At 42.7% G+C, this 6,000-nt stretch overlaps 1 long non-coding RNA gene across 1 annotated transcript; it reads left to right on the plus strand.

The window, feature by feature from the left end:
• Positions 1 to 2,844: 2,844 nt before the first annotated feature.
• On the plus strand, positions 2,845 to 4,670 carry LOC140497685 (uncharacterized). The gene is made up of 3 exons (XR_011964813.1): positions 2,845 to 2,993; positions 4,352 to 4,490; positions 4,583 to 4,670. It is a non-coding gene; the product is annotated as an uncharacterized lncRNA (long non-coding RNA).
• The last annotated feature ends 1,330 nt before the right edge of the window (positions 4,671 to 6,000 follow it).

Below are 6,000 nucleotides of genomic sequence, written 5' to 3' on the forward strand. Positions count from 1 at the left end.
CTCCTTGGGAGAAGAAACTGTTCTTTAGCTTTTTTTTATGTCACCAGCAGCGCCTGGCACATAGTAGGACCTTAATGAATGTTTGTTGGCTGACCAAGGCAGAGTAAACATTTATGAAGGGCTTACTGTGTATTAATCTCTGAGCTGTATTAGGTATAGAAATCCAAGGAGCAAGCCCTTAAGTAGGTTGAGACCTCCACTAAATTTGACTGCAACACTAGCCACTTGGCCCTCCCTATGATGATTTCCTCTCATTTTGTTTTTGCTACAAGCCCCCAAAAGTCATTTATTCATTCTCACATTTCTCATAGCATTTTGCCTGGTCCTTTTCTTGACACTGAACAAAGCCCTCTTGTTTCACATTTATGTATGTACATGTTTTCCCCATGCTTCCCCCATTAGATTAGAAGAATTCTGAAGGCAAGAAATACATCTTCTTCTAATTTTGTATCATTAAGGCTTAGAATAATGGGGATTCTTGACCTTCTTTTGTGTCATGGCACCTTGGCCATCTAGGGAAGCATTTGGACCCATTCTCAGAAAAATGCTTTTAAATGATTGAAGAAAAGGCTACATTTCACTTTGAGGTTTGAGAAAATATATTTGTAATGACTTTCACATTTAATTTTATTGACTGACCCTTGGAAATGTATACATGGGCTTAGGGTTAAGACCCCTAAGTCCAGTCCATTGCATGTGAGAGGTAAGATCTTTAAATAGTAAAGCCAGGACATTTCTTCTTAACTCCCTTTCACTGATCTCATAAATCTCAGGTCTGTACCTGGGAATGTGTGGGGAAGGATGAAGGGTATGTGGAATTTTAGATTCTAGTGGTAGATTGGGTGGATGGGGCATGAAAGTGTGTTCCTAAAGGAGGCTTCTGAAAAGCCAGGTTTGTACCAGTGAGGAAGAAGATGGCAGAATTATAGTACCAAGGAGCCATGCCTATGAGAGTCATTGTTTCATTCCATGTTGTACTTGCTGGGATAGGGGAGAAGGGCCTGGAACAGACAATGGAGCCCCATGATTCTCCCCACCCCCACACTCCCTGGCCACCCCTGACTTGGAGGAAGAGTGTTGCTAGGATACATTGGAGCAGGTTTTTAGAAACACCAGCCAATGAGAACTCAGGAATGATCTGCAGACACCTTCGCCAGAGACTGTTCAAGTGGCTTATTATACAGACCAGCAGAGAAGGGATATATTGTTAACTCTGTGGGTTCTGAGAAAGATTTGGTTTTCATTGACTTTTCAGGGAAAGCAAGTAAAACTTTTAGAACCTGCTATGTTCTCTGCCTTGTGCTGGGTCCTGGGAATACAAATGTGTATGTGCATATACGCATATGTATAGACACATGCCTGTAGGTATATTATATATGTTGACATCTATGTGTGTATACGTATATCTATCTTTCTTTCGATCTATCTATATAGTGAAAAAACCTAAATGAAAAGTGAATTAGCCACATTCTCAACTCCCCCTCTGTTTTGATACAGTGACACCCCCTCCCTTCCCCCCACAGGTAAGCAACCTTTATGGAGGCTACATTTGGGTACCATCTCTGTAATTTATCATCCCAGGGAGATGCTCAGAGCAGAGAGTTGAAGGGACTATGCCAAGGGAAGGGTGAATTGACAGTGAACCAACTGTCTTTGAGAATGGCTCCCCAGCCACTTGTAGGCTATGGGTAAAGACATAAAAAAGAAAAAAAGACATACAAAAAAAGTTAAATACAAGGAAGTTAAGGAAGGATGCCATTAACAGGTCTGGGCTCAGGAAAGGAAGGCTTCATGTAGAAATGGTGCTTGGGTTGAATCTTGAAGGAAAAGAAGGATTGTGTGAGCAGAGGTGGGTAGGGTGTGCATTCTAGGCATGGGGAATGTCCAGTGCAGATTCAGAGAGACAAGAGGGGAAAGGTTGTTTGTAAGGATCAGAGAGAAGGCTAGTTTATATTGCAAAGTTCAAGATGGGGAGTAATATCCAATGAGGGGGGAAAGATATATTGGCACCAGATCATATAGGGCCTTCAAAGCTAACAGGAGTTCATACTTGATCCAAGAGGCCATAGGGAGCCCCTGGACATCATTGAGTAAGAGTGATAAGGTCAGATATGAGCTTAAAGAAATCTGTTTGGCAGATGCTGGCTTGAGGATGGACTGGATGGGAAAAGACTGGAGACAGGGACTCTAATTAGGAGGCCATTGCCATGATCTCAGTGAGACGAGACTGGGGTAGGAACTAAAGTGAGGACTGTGGGAGGAGAGGGCAGGGGTCAGATGGGAGAGATATGGTGGGGAGGTGGATGGCCAGATTGGGGACTGGTGGTACATGTGGAGTGAGGAGCGTGAGGAGCTGAGGAGAATGCCCAGGTTATGAAACTGAGAGACAGGGAGAATGGTGGGGATGTCAATAGAAATGGAGCAATTTGGGAGACAAGTGGGATCAGTGGAAAAGACAGTATAGGAGATCTGTTTTGAACCTCTCAGTATCAAAGAATCTTCAAGTTGGTAGGGATCCAGCAGCCATTGAGTGCAACCCATGTCCTAAAGGAATCCTCACCATAACATAACTAAGAAGTGATCTTTTGGAATCTCTCCAAGGTGGTGCCCCCTCCTTGTCCCTCTTCTCTGGGCAGCCTATTCCCCTTTGGCACTCTGGACAGCTCTAACTGTTAGAAAGTTGGGCAGTTTTTACTGACATTGAGCCTTCTGAGCCTCTTTGTAACTTCCACCCCATCCTGCTGGTTCTGTCTTCTGTGACCAAACAGAACAGATCTAATATCTTCTCTCTGCGACATCCCTGCCTACACTTGAAGATGGGTTTTGTGAACCTAGATGTTTCCTTACTCAAAGAATTCCAATTTCCTTCAGTTGAGCCGCATGAGTCATGAATGGCTGACCCTTCACCCTCCTGGGTGCTCTTCTTTGGGCACTGTCCGTATTATTAGTGAACATAATCCCCAAGATGAGCTATGAGAAAGGCAGACAAAAGTGTGAGTACCACCCATGTCCCTGTTCACTGAAGCTGTGCCCATATTAATGCACCATGAGACTGAATAAAGTCTGTTGGCTGCCCAACCAAACTACTCACTCATATTTGATTCACAGTACACAAAAACCCCAGACCTGAACAAATGTTGATCCCTCCCTCCCTAATCTTACACTTGTAAAGTTGGCTTTTTTGGTACCCAATTAGAAGATTTAATATTGATCCCTATGGAATGTCATCTTATTGATTTTGAGATGTCTCTGAAACACCACAATTTGAAATATCTAAATAGGTAGTTGGAGAGGTGAGCTTAAAGCTTAGGAGAGACACTGGGGCTAGAGATAAAGATGTGGGAGTTATCTGCAGAGAGATGATGGTCAAGACTTGTCAGGGAGAGGAGGAAGAGATATAGAAAATGAGAGATAAAGAGAGGGAGAAAGAGAGGGATAATAGGGAGATAGAGAGATAGAGAGAGGAAATAGAAGAGAAGGTCAGGGAAGACTCACATGTATAGGGTAAGCTCCAGTTAATGATCTAGCCAAGAAGACTGAGATGGGTTAGCCAGGCAGGAGAAGAACCAGGAGAGAACAAGTCCAGAGGGTCTCCAGGAGGAGGATGGTCAGAAGTGTCAAATACCGCAGAGGGCAAGAAGAATGGGAACAGAGAAAAGACTAATGGATTTGTGAATTAACTGGGAACTGGTAGCTTTAGGATAGAACATTTTCAGCTGAGAGATGAGGCTATAAACTGGATTACAAAGTTTTAAGGACTAAATGAGAAGTTTGGATACAGGGACAATCAGAAGAGATGGTGTTTTTTCTAGATGTTCCACTGGAAAGTGGAGGAGAGATACAGGATCTTAACCTGAGGGGTTCTTAGGGTCTTCTGAAGGTTCTTAAAGATGGTAGACACTTGGGCATATTTGAAGGTACTATGGAAGGCACCAATATATAGGTTGGTGATGGAGAGAAAGAGCATTATAGAGAGATAAAGGATGAGTCAGGGGGCAAGATACTGAAACAAAAGAGAGGACATGAGCTGAAGGGCATGTGTAAAGGGGTTGACCTTGGCAAGGAGCAAAGCTATCTGACCATAAGATAATTGGGGAAAGCAGAGAGTAGGGGATGATGCCAAGGGCATCTAAGAAAAACTCAAGAGGAAATTCATAGTGAGTGACTTCAAGTTTCTTAGTGATGGAAGAGGGCAAGTCCTTGGATGAGGGAATGGGATGAGAGAGAGTTGTGTGAGCAAGGGTGTGGTGGTAATGTTTAACAACCAATTCTCTGAAAAAAAAAATGTATGGACAGCACACTGTTAATTTTCATTTTAATTATTAACATTTTTCTCTATGATTTTCTTAAGTCTAGTCAATCAACAAAACAACAAATTGAGCCCTGATTGGAAACACTTCCAAGGTTTAAAAGTTCACACTAAAAATTGAACACCCAGCTTTAGTGGCCTGGTACAAGCTGCCTCCAGCATGTCCTTTGTCTGAGTCAAGGTAAGAAGTGAAGGTTTAGAGAAGCTTCCATGGGGAGACAGAAGGAGAATCAATTAAGTACATTGAATAAACTTGTCCTCTCTTTAAACCAGGTACTTGCAAGGGAAGTTATTGTCAACATACTTGATGGTGTCATTATCTATAGAAGCAATGATTCAGAGAAATGAGAAGTCCCCAAGGTAAAACCTGACCTCCCTGTGAATGAGGAGCTCCTGATATATATACTCAGTAGTTACCAAACAGCTTTTCTAAAAGTGGAAGTGAAGTGAATCAGGCTCAGGGAGCCTGGAGGCTAAATCCAGGTTCTTCCATTCTGGGACTTGTTCATCCTGGAAATCACATGGTCTAGGAGGAGCAGAAAAGCAGAAGACTGACCTCTAGAAGTCAGTGCACCTTGGGTCCTGTCCTTGCTCTTTCACAATCTGTTTGTGTGACCCTGGGCAAAGCACTGCAGTGGGGAAGAGGAGAGGGGCTACAATTTCCAGCAGAAATCTCTAGATAATCTCTAGTGTGAAAGAGAGGCCCCAAGGAAGTAAACTGCACTCTAGGGTCTTCTGCAATGAGTGAGGGTCCTGATATAATAGAAATACCAAGATGGGTTTCTAAATTTTTCCATGACTTAGGGCCCACATTAAGAAAGATGTTGACTTGACCGTTAAGAATGAATTCAACTACCAGTCAGTAAGCACCTACTATATCCCTGGCACTCTATGGAAGACGTAACAATTAGTGTCATTAACAAGATTAGAATAATTAAACTTTTAGAATCAGGGGCAGCGACACAGAGAACAGTATATTGTATCTGGAGTCTGGAAGACATGAGTTCAGATGCTGTCCCAGATACTTGCTGTGTAACCTTGGACAAGTTTGCCTCAGTTTTATCATCTATAAAATGGGGATCAGAATAGCATCTGCCTCCCAGGATTGTGAGGATACATGAGAAAATATTAATCAAAAGCTTTACAAACGTAAAAGTTCTAGCTGTTCTTCTTGGATGAGTGGAGAGAAGACATTTGAGTGATAAGAAGATAACAATTGAAGCTTCTGAGTGAAAGGGAGACCACTGTGGGCTGGGGTCACTTCAGGAAAAAGAGAATCTTGAATTAGGTTTCAGGGGAAGGAACAGGAGAAAGGGGAAGGTTTGGAAGGAGGAATGAGTCCCCTTGATCAGAGGATTACTCAAGAGCAGGATTTTTTTCTCATTCATTTGGAGAATTGATTTGTGGTAACTGGGGAAGGGAGAAAGAAAGAGAAAGTTCTGAATTGTAGGTTCAGAGATAATGAGGACATAGATTTAGATCTGGCAGGAAACTTGAAGGCCAACAAATCCATTTTTGTCATTTTGCAGATGGGGAAACTGAGCTTTAGAGAAGTTAAGTGACTGTCCTTAGACTAAACAGCCACTAAGTGTCTGAGGTGGGATTTCAAAACAGGTCTGCCTGATTCCTGGTCCAGTGCTCTCACTTTTGATCTACCCAGCTACTTTTCTCTGGTATCAGATTCCTTATGG

This window comes from Notamacropus eugenii, chromosome 3 (assembly GCF_028372415.1).
Source record: "Notamacropus eugenii isolate mMacEug1 chromosome 3, mMacEug1.pri_v2, whole genome shotgun sequence".
In the NCBI taxonomy this organism is placed as follows: Eukaryota; Metazoa; Chordata; class Mammalia; order Diprotodontia; family Macropodidae; genus Notamacropus; species Notamacropus eugenii.